Raw genomic sequence first — 16,710 nt, 5'->3', positions numbered from 1 at the left:
AATATAAATTGGTGTAGCTACTACAGAAAACAGTATGGTTACTCAAAAACTTAAAAATAGAACTACCATATATGATCCAGCAATTCCACCTGTGGGTATTTATCCAAAGAAAACAAAAACACTGGTTTAAAAGATATATTCATTGCAGCATTATTTACAATAGCCAAGGTTTGGAAACAACCTGTGTCCATCAGTGGATGACTGGATAAAGAAGATGTGGTACGTATATAAAATGGAATATTTCTCAGCCATACGAAGAAATAGAATCTCGCCATTTGCGACAAGATGGATGGACCTAGGGGGTATTATGCCAAGTGAAATAAAAGTCAGACGGAGAAAGACAAATACCGTATGATCTCACTTATATGTGGAATCTAAACAAACGAACAAACAGCCAAGCTCGTTGCTATAGAGAACAGACTGGTGGTTTCCAGAGGGGGCGGTGGGCAAAATGGGTGACCATGGTTTAAAGGTACAAACTTGCAGTCATAAAATGAATAAGGCATGGGGATGTAATGTACAGCGCAGTGACCGTAGTTAATAATACCGTATTGTATGTTTGCAAGTTGCTAAGAAAGTATTTTAAAAAGTTCTCATCACAGGAAAAAAATATTTGTAACTATGGTGATGGATGGTAACTAGATTTATGGTGGTGATCATTTTGCAATGTAATAGTAAATCGCTATGTTGTACGCCTGAAAAGAATATAATGTTATATGTCAATTATACCTCAATACAAAAAGGGAACCGTGGCTATTTTAAAAATATATGGATTCATGGCCCTCGGTCCCAAGAATTCTGAGTGAGTGAGTCTGAGGTTCCTAGGGTCATACAGTACGTAGTTTTTAAAACTCCAGAGAACCACTGGTCTAAATTATAGTGGTGGCAATGGAAAGGAAGTTATTTTGGTTTGGTTTTCTTTTCCACCACAAAAGCATATAAATGCAAACAATTGCTGGTTGTTTTTTTTCCTGGTTAGCTGCAAAGCGGCTTTCTCTGAACATTTCCCCCCACTCCTTTAGTCCCATGTTGAAATAATCTCTCCATTTAGTTTCTCTTGTGAAATGAAAAGCTCTGTTTTTTTCTGCTCTTGCTAAAAGTGAAGCGAAAGCTCAGGGAGCTCCGCTGCAGCCCTTAGAATCGCTAAATGGAATAAACAAAAACAAGCCTTTAGGGAGGAAGAGAGCTTTGTACTGAATGGCAGATGAGGGTGTGTGGTCTTGGGTACGCAGGATTTTCTCTGCTTTTCCTTTATTTCCTTGCTATTCTTCTACCAGGCAGCTATAATAATGATGATGATGATGATGATGATGATGATGATAATAATAATAATTAATCAGCTGTTTTCGGGCTGCTGCCGATGACATCGGACAGCTGCTTCTAAGCATTTAGCATGGTGACAGCCCAAATGGCTGCACATCACTACAGAAGAGGTCTCCAGTTTCTAGGCAAAGAAATTGAAATAGGAATAGGGAGGGAGTCACTTAATGGATAAGAGGCTGGCTGAGCTGGGACCAGAACCCAGGTGGCCTGGCTCCCAGCCTGGCTGACCACACTGCTACCCACACAGCCTAGGCTGACCCAAAACAAGCAGCCCATTGAGCAATTGCACAAACAACAATGAGTGATGGACGGTCAGAGCAAGAAACAGGCACAAAGCAACTGCAACCCCATCACTTCCTGGCCCCTAAATTTCCAGGCAAGCCTGTAAAGTGCGGTCGCTTAAATGAATTTGATCAGCAACTTGGCCCAGCTTTCAAATTTGGAAAGTTTTTGTGGTCACTGCTAAAAGCAAAAGTCTGTCTTGTCCTGAGGGTGGAATGTGCCTTTGAACTCCATACCTGGCCCTAGTAAGTCTGTGGTGTGGAGTTAACACTAGAAAGACATAGTTAACAGATAGGCATGACGTGGTCCTGGGAGGGCCTTGGTGAAACAAGATGGCTTGAGATTTTTGAGGCTTCTCATCTGTGGATCGGTCCTCCGACCTCAGACTTAGCTAGCAAGGGGTGGGTGTGACCAATGGAGTTCAGTTAGAATCAACTTAAATGACCAAGTCTCACCCACTCTCTTCCTCAAATTTGCCACTGAACTGTAGCCAAAATTTGTAGTCCCTACATGCTTGAAACCCAGGCCAAATGGTTCTGTTGGCCAATCTGTCTTTTTGGTGCTGGGTGTGCCTCACACAAGGCACTCTGACCTGCTCGGCCTCGGTATGGTGCTAGGCCCAGCCCTAAAACCTCAACTCTGAGCCCACGGTAGCCCCAAGAGATATAGCTGTCTAGGAAGTTCCTGTTTCAGGTGTCGATTTTCTAGTTTTGAGCTGGATAATTCTAAAATGTCTAAGCTCCACCTTTATTTTGAAACTGAGGACTTCACAAAGTAGCGAGCGGACAGAAAAGTTGACTTTGTGATGTTTGTTTTTAAATAGACCTAAGAGGCACAATTTAGACAAACATTTTAAATGTGCAGACTAGGTGCCACAATGTTAAGAATCTGAATGAAAATTTAGGATTCCTTTGGTCAGATTATAGAAGGGACTGTCCCCATTTGCGCTTGACATAAGAGGTATTTCTTAAAGGGCACTTCTCATGTGAAACAGTTCACATTCTCCGTTTATTTATTCATTCAACAAATAGGGAAGGTCTGCTATGTGCCAGGCAAGCTTATGTTCTCACAGCCAGTGTAACTCACAGAACACATGTGTGAGTTCTGCTTTATGTATCTTACTGGAGTGTAAGATCCTTGATGCCTGTAATTATGTCTTGTTCATTTTTGTGTCCCCAGAGTCAATGAGCACGGTTCCTTGCACATAGTAGGGACTCAATGACTATTTGAATTATGCTGTAATGCTGTTCGAAGGCATGACCAGAAAAAAATGCCACCTAACTTTTTTTGATTGTGCTAACAGTCTAAGGCAGGCATGTCAATACGGCATCATCATTGTGCACGTCAAGAAATATTGGGTGTTTAGAGGAGAGAGGTTCGATTCATGAAGGGCGTAGTGAAGGACAGACAGTGCGTGACTGGGCAGGGACTGATCTAGAATTTTCCTCTGGTCAGCTCAGAATGACTGAGTGGAGTAACTGGAATTTCAGTCTTCTCATTCTAAAGTATTTTCATCCCTGTCACCTTTCCAGAACGACCCCGCCTCTTTCTGGTTCTTCCCAAAGGGCTGTGACAACTGAGTCTCCCTGGAAACCTCAGGAGTGTCCCCGGCCTCCCTGCAGTTCAGGTTCAAGAACTCTCCAGACCAGGGGCTTTGGGAACACGGGCCAGGAAAACAAGGGGTCACGCGCGGGGCAGGCGCCAAACTGGCCGCGGCCCGGGGAGCGGCGCGCGAGGCGGGGCCGCCGCGGGGCGGGGCGGGGCGGGGCGGGGCGGGGCGGGAGGAGGCCCGGGGCGGCCTGGGTGTCACCGCCAACCCGCTCCGGCCGGAAACTGGCGCCTGTTTCCGGCCGGACGGCCGAAAACCACCGATCCCGACCCAGCCTCCAGAGTCGGAGTGGCGACCGGCTGTGGAGCAGGCAAAAGGCCACTGGGGGAAGTCACTCCGGATCAGTCCCGCCTGGCTCCAGTTCCTGATCCTGCGCGGAGCAGCAGCCGCGGCCGCAGACTCCGCCACCGCCTCCGCCTCCGCCGTCGTCGGGGGAGGGGCCGGCCGGACCCCGGGGTCACAGCGGAGGAATGAGGAGAGGCGGCCGGGCCCCGCGCTCCGCCCCGGCCTAGGGCCTTGCCCCGGGAGCCGCGAGGGTAACGGAGCCCCCCGCCCTGTCACCGCGCGCCCGCCCGCCCCCGCCGCCTCTGAGCCCCCCACACTGCGACCCTCTCTCTCTCATCGCCACTGTCCCCCTTCTCCTTTCTGGTTACGGTTCACCCGTGGCCCTCGCCTCTCCGCACGGCGCCTGGCACTCGCTGTCCGCTGCTTCGTCCCGACCTTCTCCCGGGGACTCCTCCCTCCCACCTGCGGCCCGCGCTCCCGGCCCCCTCCCCGTCCGCGGCCTCCGTCCCGGGGGCGCGGGGCGGTGCGGCCGGTCCCCGCTCGTCGGCGACACCGTCGGGGAGGGGCGGCGGAGCTCCTGCCCCGTAGCAGGATAAAGTTCACTTGAAAGTCCCGATATAAAATAGTAACATGAAAAGACAGCGAGCTCGTTCTCCCTGATCGGTAGCCGAACGGAGGTGCGTCCACTCATGGAGGAAGGGAGAGGAAAAGTGTGCGTGTGCGTGTGCGCGCGCGCGCGTGTGTGTGTGTCTGTGCGCGCGTGTGTGTGCGTGTGCGAGATTCTAGGGGAGGCTGGTGAACTTCAGGAGAAAGAAAAGTTGCCGTGAGCCGATGGAAACTTTAGAAGCTGCTGATGAGTAAGCCGGGGGCTGCGTGATCTCACTCCCCTTCTCATAATTACTAGGTTAACGGTGTGGCTTGGGTCGGGATGGAATGGGATTTGTTTACCGGGCCGGCGTATTTTTAGCCTGTCGGCTCACAAGGACCAGCGAGCGCTCTGAGTCTCTCCCTCCTCCCTTCCACTCTCTTTTTCGCTCTCTCCCTCTCTGTCTAGGTAGTCTGTCTGACGTAGGTGGCTCCTCTGGGCACGATACAAGAGATAAACATTAAGTTAAAAGAAGCTGATTGGTGAAGTTTTATGTGCGGGATTCTCCCCAAACTCTTTAGGGACTGTTTTCATGAATGTAAAAGCTAGAACTAGCGGTGCTTTGACGTTCATTTTCCGTATCATTTTGTAAGTCCGTATGTAGAATGCTTTTTGGAAGAATCGAACGCTGGTCATTTTTCAGGCTTTGGCTTCTCATACTGTATATGTAGGAGATCTTTGAGGAGGCTGGATCCCTTTGTCTTTCGGGACCTATTTGTAAGATGAGAAAGGACAAAGTAGACAGAAGAGGTGTTGGTAAGGCTAGTCCCAAAAGGTAGCTAATTCGAAATCTTTTGAAAACATTTTCTATATTATATAACTTAAAAAATTTCCTTCCTGACGAACGAGATAGCATTCTTCACGGGGTGCAAGGACTTCAGCGGGTGGCTAGGGAGAATCAGACTTGTAATTAAACATTTGCTTTGCATAATTTACAAATGAATACATTATGGGCAAACAATTATACTCTTTGTCCTCATTGTTTTTTGAGCAGTTCTTGTAAGGTTTAGTAGCCATCCTGCTGTGCTCGTCTATTGATATCTCGAAGGCTGAACCGAACTGTAAAATAAATGAAATTGATGTTGCTCATCTGGAGTCTGAATACCAGATCTGTTCTTGTTTCCACTGGCTCCTGGGCACATCTCAGAGTACCGCCCTGAGTAAGTGGCCAGTTACTATGTACTTAGGGATTGCAAATGAATACAAATATTAGCTCATGCTAGGAATGATTGAGAAGGTAAATATGCTGAAAAGATATTCCAAAACTGAAATCGGTTATTTTTCCATTTTTTCCATTTCGGATCATCAGCACCTTTCTGCTGATAATTATCCATTAACATGAATAATTTAGAATCGAATAGATAGCCGCTATTGACATTACAGATCAAGCAGGAAGGAAAGATGCAAGGAAGATCATTCCCAAACTGCTACTATTTTTTTTTTGTTGTTGTTCCCTAATTTGACTTATTCCTTTTATTTAATGCTAAAAACCCCCTTGTGGGGGGGGAAAAAAAAAGTAAACTTTGCCAAAAGGGCTATCCGTGGACTTGTATAAGGCTGGCTGACCCGTACTGAATGCCAACTGTTAGCTGGACTTGGTGGAGTTATCTCATCGATGACTTGGAAATTTCCCTGAACTTTTATTTCCTTAAATCTCTTCTTTTGGGATCCCTACTGAAAAAGATTTAATTTGGAGAGTAGAATCTGATCTTAAAACGATCACACACACCCTCCCGGAGTCTGTTGACTACCAATAATTGTTTCAATTTGTGAGTTGGTTGGTGGCAATGTTAGTGATGGTGTCTGGTGAATTCTGTTTATTTTTGTAGTTAGCAACTTTCCCTAGTCGAACTACATATGTTATTCCTTGGGGGTGGAGGTGGGGATTGAAAGGGTTGACTAAACCCAGGAATACGTGTAGGGCAACCCAATGGCCCACCTCTATTCCCAGTTCTCAGAAGGCTTTGCTTGGAATTTTGAGATTCAATGTGTGTAACCAAGTGAATTATGATGGAATAAGTCAGGACTGAAAATAAGTTTTCAGGTTGGTATGGGGGCACCGGATGCCACTTTATAAAGTTTTAGAATGTCTCCTGAATGTCTCAGGCACACTAGGGATATTGGCAGAGGACGTCATCAGGGAGCATCCCTCCTCACCCCGAACATCCATCCCATCAAGGGAGTACTCCCGAGACCATGTTTCAAAGTTCGACTTCAGCAGCATCTTTCCTGTGGGAGTGGCAGACCGTGGAATCTTCTCCATAGCCCCTGATAAATTCAGAGAATTAAAATCTGTGTAACTGGAATGAAGTTGCAGAGGAGTTTTATCATGAACAATTCAGTTGATTTTTTAATATGATAGAAGAATGGAGTTGATTTTTTCTTTTTTCTTTTTTTTTTTTTAGTAAGGAATCTTTGCCGAATAATGATTGAACCCTCCCGTGGATAAAGCAGTCTCTAAGTGACAGGCTTTGGGGAGATGTAAAAGATATAAAAGATGTAAAGACAGTGTTTTTGCCCTTGGAACGGGGTGGGTTTGGGGAAGGTGGTATGTAGGAAATGGGAAGGCGACTATTACAAGCTTTGACATTTAGGAAACAACATAGAAACAAAACCAAATTTAATGCCCTACAAATGGGCTAGAAAACTTAAAGTAACAAAGTAAGAATCAATGAGACGAATTGGGGAAGATTTCTGAATCAGTAAAATTTGAAATGGATTTGGGAGGCCATGGATTAGAGTCATAGAGAGGCATGGGCTATAGAGTTAGAAGGAACTTGGTTCGAATCTTGGTTATGGTTTTTACTATGTGACCTTGGACAGTTTTCTTCTCCATCCTTATCTATAAAATATGTGTGAGCATTTACTGAATGTTAGGAGTAAAAGAAACGATCTTCCAGGCAGAAAGTCTGGAACGTACAGTGCACACTGACGGTGTGAATGACTAAGTTGTATTTGTGGGGCCAGTGAGAGCGACTGGAGAGAATGTGGCCAAGTCATGGGTAGAGCGGGCCGAAGGGTGGAGGGCGCTCAGAGGCCAGACTGTTGGGTGTTGATGGAAGGGTCAATAGAGTCATTGTAGGCCCTCGAACAAAGGATGGATTTCATAAGAAGTATTGAGCCCTCTGGTCCAGGAACTCGGGGACAGGGAGTCAGGCAGGCACCAGTACGTTGTGACTCGTCCGCATCTCTTCTGGACCATCCTGGCCTAAAGGGATCAGCCAACAGCCATTAGATTCCTTGTAGAAGTTTTTGTGTTCACACGCCTCACTCAGTATGCTGAGCTCTGCTTGTACCTGTCTCACATTGTATCGACCTGTGGGGGAGTCGCGAGGCTATGGCTGGATTCTCAGCAGCTTCTGGTAAGGACAGTATCGTGTTTTAAGTGCATTTAACTTTAAGTTATCTCTGCTGTCGTAGGGAGCACTAGTATAGGTAATTCAGAACTTAAGAGAGATTTCTTGGTTTGAAACTGCATTATTTTTTAAACCAGATTTGTTTTTGTGTTTTGGGGATCATACGGACATTTAAATGAAGTTGGATTTCTGAGCCTGTATTATCTGATAGTGAAGAGCACACGGATGGCGAAAAACAGTCATCTGGGATTAAAGATTTTGTCTCAGAAGTCTGTACAATTAAGGTGGCTTTTTCAAGACCTGGGCTTTGTAGAGGCTCTTCCAGATGTCAGCTCCACTAACAATCAGTCAAGAGTTTTCCTCCTGAAGTAAACTTGTTTGAAAATATGGCCACTAAAAAAAATAACGGAATGGGGAGAAGTGTCCACATTTAAGAATAAACGAACAAAATCACACAGTTGTTCTTTCAACCTTGTTCTTTCAATTACTAGCCTTCCTGCTTTCCTTCATTCCTGCCTATCCCCCACCCCCCACCTTCATCATCATTACCAAACTCTGTGCTTGTGATGTCAAGAGCACAGGATTGTTATTTACCTCTTGAGTCAGGAGATCGTAGTATCTGTGAGCTGGAAATCAGAGGTGGAAAACGCAGGAATCTTAATTTATACAGTATAGTTCAGGATTATTTTCAACTGTATTTTAGGATTATGTCTTATTCCTTTATTTTCTCTAAGAAACAGTTTTGGGTAGGAGACATTACTTAAACTATTATTTTTAGTGACCTGCTCTGAGTTTAGTTCTGTGCAGGGTGCTCTGGAGGATTAGATAAAATGACGATTTTGTGCCCTTGAAGAGTTTACAGTCCAGTTGGGAATAAGACAGATTAGAAGGAATGAATACCTATTGAGCCTCTATTATGCCAGAAAAGTAAAATTTTATAATGTGAAAGTATATTATCGATTGCATAGTACAGACCTTATACCTTAGGTATTTTGGGAGAAGAGAACTCAGGTAGTTATGAATGATGTCACAGAGGAAATGTAACTTATTCTAGATTTTCAAAAATAAATAATATTGCATTAGGTACAAGAGATGAAGAAAATAACAGAAAAAAGACATTTCATTTTGGATCTGAGAGCGATCCAGCAAAAGCCTGGACTAGGAACGTACTGGGGATGTTCTCGGGGCAGCGGGGAGGGTGACCCAAGTGGCCATGAATTGTAGCTTGGTTTGGAGCTATGTCTGTAGGGGGGTCTTAAACGCTAGGTTTATATGTTTGGATTTTACATGACAGAAAATTGCGAACCACAGAATTCTTGATTAGATTAATGATATGGTGATAGTCGTCCTTATGGGAAGAACAGAAACAAGGTTGGCTGAGAAGGAGGGGAGGTTGGCATCCGGGGTGTGGAGAGTGGAGTAAGGAGAAGGAGGAGCGAAAAAGATTACGGAAGAATCGAAATCACTGAGCCCTGGATATGGCGGATGAAGGAGTGATTCATCAGGGATGACTATGACGTTTTAAACCTGCGTTCCTGGGACGTTGCCTGAGATAAAGTTGGGAAGTTTCCGTCACTTTTTAGGGGCATATGTTGAGTTCAGTCTGAGATGTGTTGGATTTAAAGTGACAAGGCGGTGTCCATTTGAGAGCTGTTCCAGTCGTTAGGTGTGAGCCCGACGCTGGCCTGGAGGTGGGCGTACCGCTTAGGCAGGTGCTCGGCGCAGAGGTGGTAGCTGTAGCCAAGAGATCGAATAAGGTCTCGCAAGACTGAAGGTTATGGGAAGAACAGAAGGCCGAGGACGGTACTGATGGCCACTCACTGTTTTCGCTCTTCAGGCCATCATAACTGATTCTTCCTTCTCCTCTCCTGTTTTCTGTTCCTCCACTCCCTGCTCCATCAAATATCTCTTGAATGTGTCATCTGGTAAGCATTGTCTTAGGCTCTGAGGAAGCACATGATCCAGGCAGGGTCCCTGCTTACAGGAACTGATGGGTCTGGTGGGAGGAGACGGATGTGTCATCTGGGTGGCGTGAAGCGTGGTAGATGCTGCGACAGAAGTATGTAGCGAGGGAAAGGGGGGGGCCTCCGGGTCAGCTCTGCCTTGGGCATGCAGAGGTTGGAAAGTGCCTCCCAGAGGAGATGGCACTGGAGCTGAGTCTTGCAAGAAGAGTTCAAGGCGTACCCCACAAATGACGGGGAGAAGTACGCGCCAGGCCGAGAAAGCGGCGTGAACAAAAACTTAATGGAAGGAAAGAGCCCGACTTCTTCAGGTAACTTGGAGGTGATTCTCGTGGCTGGAGGACAGGGTTGGAGGCAGGCACGAGGCTGGGGAGGCAGGTAAGGCCGATCACGGACAGCCTTATCTTGTGCTGGAGTAAACAGTGAACCACATGGGGTGATAAAGTAAATTTCATGTTCTAGAAAGATGATGTTGTCGGTGGTGTCTAGGGCAGATTGGAAAGGAACAAAGCGAAGGCTTTTAAAATAACTGTATTATGCTTAGCCAGTAACACAGTCGTCGTTGAGGGTTCATGTTAATAGAATCGTGGGATCAAAGAACTAGGGGGACCGTTAAGCTTTCTTGGTCTCCCTCGTTCATTTTCAAATGGAAAGCCTGAGATTTGCTCAGGATCACAGAAGTGGTCCAGCGATGACTTGGTCTGGAATAAAGTCTTCGGTGCCTGTGATGTGGTAGGTGATGAATAACCTCTATCTAGTTCATCTCTCCGATTCCCTCAGTGTTCGTTACATTCGAGACAGAGGGATTTCTGTCCTTCTCTTGTCCTTTTGACCCGTCCAGCGTGAGCGGTGGCATCTTCTCAGGGCTGACGGGGGAAGATCTGCCCTGGGAGGACCTTGGGCAATAGGGACGTTTGACCTTAGGCAGTTGGGTGCCCCGGAGTGGAGTGGAGAGGATGTTAGGTTATTCAGCTGTCATGACTCAGATGTAGAAAATGTCAAGGTATTTGTTTTGAATGTACAGACGTCTTTCTCTCGTCTGCTAAGTTGCCTTCAAATTGTTTTCTTTTAAATTTAGTTTTAAATTGTGCCAACGAATCTTTGGTAAATAGGCTATAAATAAATTGGGCACTGACAAAAAGGATATCTAGTAAAACAAGATATGTCATTATCTTTGGATTCAAAATCTATGTGTTTTTAATTACATCGGATTTTTGTGAAGGAAAATTGTTTGGGCTTAAAGTGCTAAGTGAGTTTGGATTTTGTGTTTTAGTCATTTTTCGCTGGAGAAGAACAGAAAAACAGGCTATAAGACATCTTAGCGGTCCCTAGATTCCCCTGGGGAAAGTTGGGACACGAGGGCATGTAGGACGGGTACCTTCCATTGATAAGTTTTCCTCAAAACTCGAGTTGTGATTTCTCTCCCCTTTCCTCTGGGCCCTGTCAACATCTTCCCAGCGAAGGGCCTTGGCTTGAAAACTGTCCACTTCAGCAGAGCTGCCAATTCTTAATTCTTTCCCAAGTGGGCAAGGGTACATTTTGTTTTCGTTTGTGAGCTCCTCACAGTGAGTCTTTATCTGAATTTCTATGTAGCTGGTAGTTTCCTTGGCTTCGTTTTGGGGGAGATAGATGACTTGGTTACACCGGTATTTATGTTATGTGGGAAGGTGGCTCTCTTTCCCCGCAGATATCTGATTTAGCATGGCCGTATCAGCTTCCTTCCTGTCTGTTGTCAGCCCCGCCCCACCCTCTTCTGGGCGCTTTTGGAGTATAACTTGTGAGGAAGATGAAGGAACATCCCGCCCCTGACCGTTATTTTTATGTTAATGACTCCACTGTTCTTCCAGTCACCTGGCCCTTTCTTAATGTAAACATTTTGTATAATGAGAAACTTTAAATATTTAGAAAAGTTCAGGGAAAGAAACCCTAATACAATCTTGTGCCCACAGCCAGAATTTAATGGATATTAGCATTTTGTCATATTCGTTTTAGATATCTTGCTCACTTTACGATGTAAACTGTTAGGTCTAGCTAAAGCCCGACTCAGCGTCATTTCCTCCCTCTTCTTTCTTGGGAAATGGCTTCTGGCCTGATTTGGTGTGTATCATTCCATTTCATGTTATATGCTTTTAAAAAAATACGCACACACACATGTATACACAACATGTAACTTTGTTTTCAAATCTTACATACATAGAATCATACCATATGCATCCTTTTACAGTTTTTTCTCCCAACACTGTTTTTCATATGTGTCTGCATGGAGATCTAGTTCATTTAATCATCTCATTTTTCAGCCTGTTTTCCTCCACTGCCGTCCCCACTTGCCTGTTAAAAAAAGCCTACCCATCAAAGTCCTAGTTTATACCATATCTTCCGTGAAAACTTTCTTGATTCTTTTTTCTCCCAACAGGTATGATCTTTCCCGCTTCTGAATCCTGTCTTTATTGGTACTTGTATATTCTTGTATTTTAGTTTATTTACGCCCATGACATGCCTCTTCCAGTACACCGTAAGCTCCTTGAAGGTGGATAGTCTCTTTTATCTTTGTGTCTCTTGCGGGGCTTGCCACAGTAACTCACACGGAATGAGCGTTTAGTAACTATTAGTGACTAAATGGTTACTTAATGAATAAAAAGATACAGTCTTTTGCATTGGTGAACTGTTAGTTTAATTACGAGCCTTATAGTGGCCCCAGGAAAAATAAAGCTCATAAGGAAACCGTCAGCCTGAACATTGTATAAAAATGCACGTAAGTGGCGAGAGCAGTGAGGACCAACTTCCTGCCGGAGATGAGAGCAGCAGACGTTCCTGAGACGCAAAGGGGATTGATCGGCGGTGTCATCCCGCTGAGGAAACTCCTGGGAGTCAGTCCTGATGGCCTTTGAGTCAGTGTGCTCCTGTGACTAGACTCATTTCCCTGGCTAGCAAATTCTGCTACTGTCATCAAGGTCTTGGCACCTTCTTCGGAGACGGGAGGTTGGTGCTGAGAAAAAGCAGCCTATCTGCTCACTTGGTAAACACCGCTGAGAACCAGGAATTCTCTGGCCTAATACACACATACCTACACACACATATACCACGTACATGTGTTTTTAACGACATCTTTCTTTCTTTCTTTTTTTAATGAGACCAGATTGTATCTCAGAATATTTTGAAGCTTTTACTTTTGGAACATATAGTCCCAATATGTTTTGGCCTCACAGAAGCTCTTCCCTCCCCCTCCAAGAAGAAATAGAGTTGAACAGTCTGAAATTGTAATTTTATAGGTAGAAGTAGTCAAATATTGGCAATATCGTGTGGGCGAACCTAATACATCAGGTCTCGATTTCTGCTTGGGGTTCTGAAGGGCATCATCGTGGACCGTTTTGAAGTGGATAATCTCAATCCATTTGTAATTCAAAAATGCATTTCTGAACTTCAATTTGTAACTGATTTTTTGTTATCTTTATTCAAAGTCTTGATAAAATGTTTTTCTTTTTTAGTATACATTTAATGTATTCGGAAGGATTGTGAGGGCAGGTGTGAGCATTGGAGGCCAGAATAGGCCCTGGGAAGTAAGCCTGGAATGAAAACTTTTGTCAATAGTGACATAGAATTGATCGAGTTGGCTTTAATGAGCTTACTTTTCCTTCGAGTAAATGACTCCGCCCACCCTTCCTGCCACCCTCATGTCTGCTGTCTTAGTCTTGATCACGGAGATCTGGTGGAGGTGGAGTGGGGGACAATGGAAGAGAAAATGGCCCGTGGCCCTTAAGACTTTATTTGGAGATTTAACAGGGGACAGGGCAAGACCTCCAGTTCCGGGCACCAGACTTAACCTCGTGATTTCCCAAACAGTTCTAAGAGTAAGGTGTAGGGAGATGCAGAAGTCAGGGAAAGGGGCAAAGAGACAGAGCAGATAGCAGGAGTTAGCAGGTGTCATGGACTAGGACCAAAGAATGGGAATGGAAAAAGGAGATAGCATAAACATTTAAAGAGGTTCTGTTTCCTCTCATCCTTCAAAACCTGGCTTAGAATTTCCTATAAACCTTTTACCTTAGCTATTATCAGAATTGTGTTCTGGCCGCATACCTACTTGGAAAACATCATATAAAGAATTCCACTTGAAAGTATCAGTTATGTGTTTGAAAATGGTTCTTTGAAAAGTTAGGATCATTTTAAATGAATTGGTCTACTAATGCCTTTCGGATCATTACTAACTGACAGGAAAAGGATTCCTTTGAGGCGCTGCCGTTTGCAAGCTTTGCTGTTAGCGTGGAGATAATCCACGTGAGGGACTGAGGCAAGATGCTGCGAAAATATAACGCTGCTGGCAAAAAAAAAAAATAGGTAGCAAGTTCTCATCTGTTTTAAAAACTTACCTGCTCTTATGAGTTGCTTTGTGAGCATTTACTTTTGTCTTTATTGAACCGGGAGCTCACCTGGCTGAGTGTTAGACTTTTCATTTTCTGAAAATTTCCATCAGTCCTAAGGACAAAATTACCTGATGTGAATTGGTCCTTGTTTACTAACCAGGGCTAGAGGCTTCCATACTTCACAGAAATACCATATATGTGACATATATATATATATATATATATATGTATATCAAGAAATGTGAGAAACAAATGCTATGTAGCAGTATAGGTATCATCATATATCCTTGTAGAACCGAAAGGAGATTTACATATTGTTATCATTTTCTAGGTGAAAATGAGGCCCAGAAAATTTAAAGGACTCGTCCAAGGTACCAGTTACCATCAACAATGAACATTTTATTGACACCTGCCTTCTGAAAAGTTAGGCCTCAGGTATAGAAAGAGTTAAATTTATCAAGAATGTAATAATTAGCAGTGAAGAGCACCCACTAAAAGGTAAATGGTAACACAAAGCTGTGGGTTCTCAGTGTCAAGGGGGGAGGAGTCAGTTATATAGGGTGACATGGAAGTTTAGAGGGAGTAGGTAGAGGGGTGTCACCCCAGGATAATCTGGTTCTCAGAGAAGAGAGAAGACCGAGGAAGTATAGTGGGGAAATGTTCAAGGCAGGGGAACAGGGAACTGAGGCCGCCTTATTTTGGGGGTGAATAGGTAGATGATTTGTCGTATAGCGTTTCTCCCTGGGGAGCAGGGAGGCTGACGAGGGCCTCGGGGCTGGGGCAGTGGAGTGTGCTCTGTCCTGACGGTGAGAAATCCCCGAGCAAGGAATTTTGCATGTAAATTAGTATTGTAGGAAAGTTGATTCAGCGTGTGGTGTACAGTGGAAGAAAGGAGACCGGTTTTAGGGCTGTTGACATAGTCCTGGGAAAGGAGTCTCCACAGGGGCGACGTTAATGGAGAAATGGGAGAGATTTGAGCGATTTGAAGAAAAATAGAATTTGGTAACTTTCATGGGAAGGGGGCTAGATAAGACCAACAGATGTTTTCAGTCTGGGGGCTGGCAGTGGAGGAGCTGGGTCTGGCGGGTTTCCGATGCATCTGCTCCCCTGAGGCGGACCCTGGTGGGAACCTTTGTAGAGCTCGGAGTCTGCCCAGTGTTCTCAGTCGATACTGAGCACGGAGAGGTTCAGGGGCCAGTTTATGTTTGCCTGCCCCAGAGGTAGTGGCTCTGTGTAGAGCCCATTCCTCGGGCTGTTCTGTGCTCTTTCTGCTCTGTCTCATTGCCTGGGAGGTCCAGCGGTTCAGAAGACAGCGCAGATTCCTGGGAAGTGAAATGGGAAGTTGAAGACCACATTATGATGAGGTTTAACCACAGGCTGTTTCAGTTCTGCATAGGTTTCCTCATATTTAGACACTAAATATGCAGACTTCTGGCTGGCAGGCCCATGATGCAGCAGTGACTCAGGTTTCTTAGAGCTTCTGCTCCTGAGATTCGGTTCTTTGTAGTCAAGAGGATACCTTTAGATGTTGGATTTAATTGCATATGCTCTCCAGCCTCCAATTCTGAAGATGGAACAGGCCTTCCGCTGCATGTAGGTCGGTTGCTTTGGTTACAAGCTGTGGGTACAGTAGCCTCCAAGGCCCCATTAGTCTTTTCGGAGTGAAGGGAGGAGGAGAGTTTTGGACCCAAATCTTTCAAGTTTCTTTACCTTGTCAACATTTAAGAACAATTTACTTACATAGATCTTATTACCTAAAAAGGCCAGTAAAGACAGTGAATCAATATAGTGTTTTTGCTAATGGGAAGATTTTAGAGAATTGAATAGCCTTCTAAAAAATCCTTTATCTCTGGTTTTTAACTGTGTGGTCAGGTTTATTTAAGATGCAGCTTGCCCTCATCCCTTTTCTTCTTCTCAGCCAGGCTTTTACTCTATCTGGTAACAGATATCTGGAGACTCAAACTGCTGGCTCAAACTAGCATTTATTATTAGCTACCATAAGGATCTGGCACTGGTATTTAATTTCTTCTACCAAGACTAAATATTCCTGGATTTTATGACCTGGTCCCCAATAGTATACACCTTCCAGGGCTTGGCCTGTGCAGTCTCATCGCATCTTATTCCTTGCCATGCCTCTTCCATTAGAACTTCTGACCTGGCTGGGAATAAAAGGGAAGAAATACTCACTACTTCATAGCGGGATCCTGCCCTGGGTTATACTAAGCACTTTATATGTTCATTTTATTCAACAATTATTCAACAATTCTGTAAGATATTTTTATACTTATTTACAGACTGATTCATCTAAAATATTTATTACTGTTAATAATATATTGATTAATTTATCCAAAATATTTAAGGTGCTGTTTAAGGTGCTGAGGATACCACAGTGACTACCAGATGAGGTCCTGGCTAAGGCACAGAGAAGTTAAATAACTTGCCCAAGGTCACACAGCAAGACAGTGACAGCTAGGATTTAGAAATAGATCTAATGGATTCCGAAGGGATGTGTGCAACCCCTATTACATCATGCCGCTCTTTGCATATACTGCATGTTCTCTGTTGTGACATAAATCAAGCTATGAAAATAGGCGAAACACCAGGATTTCTTTGTTAAAAAGATTCTTGATGAATCCAAGAAAGAAATCTGTCTCGGTGCTGACAAGCACACCTGCCCTATAAATGCTTCTCTCTTCCCCTCCCCCGGTCCTACTTTCTGTCCACCCACTCATACCTGGGTCTAAACTGGACAGCGTGGCATTTGGATGTGTTTATGCTTTGAGGACTGGGAGAGTTTTGTTTGTTTTCTTGGCTTCCTGAACATTCCTTGCCCACTTGCAAGTTCTTTCTTGTAGCACAATGGTGAGTAATGTGTCGTTAACATTGTAAT

At 44.6% G+C, this 16,710-nt stretch overlaps 1 protein-coding gene across 9 annotated transcripts in view; it reads left to right on the top strand.

The window, feature by feature from the left end:
- Nucleotides 1-3,441: 3,441 nt before the first annotated feature.
- Nucleotides 3,442-16,710, top strand: part of OTUD7B (OTU deubiquitinase 7B) — a 45,422-nt gene continuing 32,153 nt past the window's right edge. The window contains exons 1-2 of one of the 9 annotated variants that reach the window (XM_039841439.1): nucleotides 3,443-3,750; nucleotides 14,152-14,255. The gene's annotated coding sequence lies outside the window, so the exon portion shown is untranslated. Of the gene's footprint in view, nucleotides 3,751-3,828; nucleotides 4,177-4,223; nucleotides 4,357-6,573; nucleotides 9,774-14,151; nucleotides 14,319-16,710 lie in introns of those variants that run through there. The other 8 variants (XM_039841442.1, XM_039841440.1, XM_039841441.1 and 5 more) reach the window with 8 other exon arrangements.

This window comes from Pteropus medius, unplaced genomic scaffold (assembly GCF_902729225.1).
Source record: "Pteropus medius unplaced genomic scaffold, Ma_sr-lr_union100, whole genome shotgun sequence".
NCBI lineage: Eukaryota > Metazoa > Chordata > Mammalia > Chiroptera > Pteropodidae > Pteropus > Pteropus medius.
Note: the sequence above shows the minus strand (reverse complement) of the source record. Positions and strands in the feature narration are given on the sequence as shown.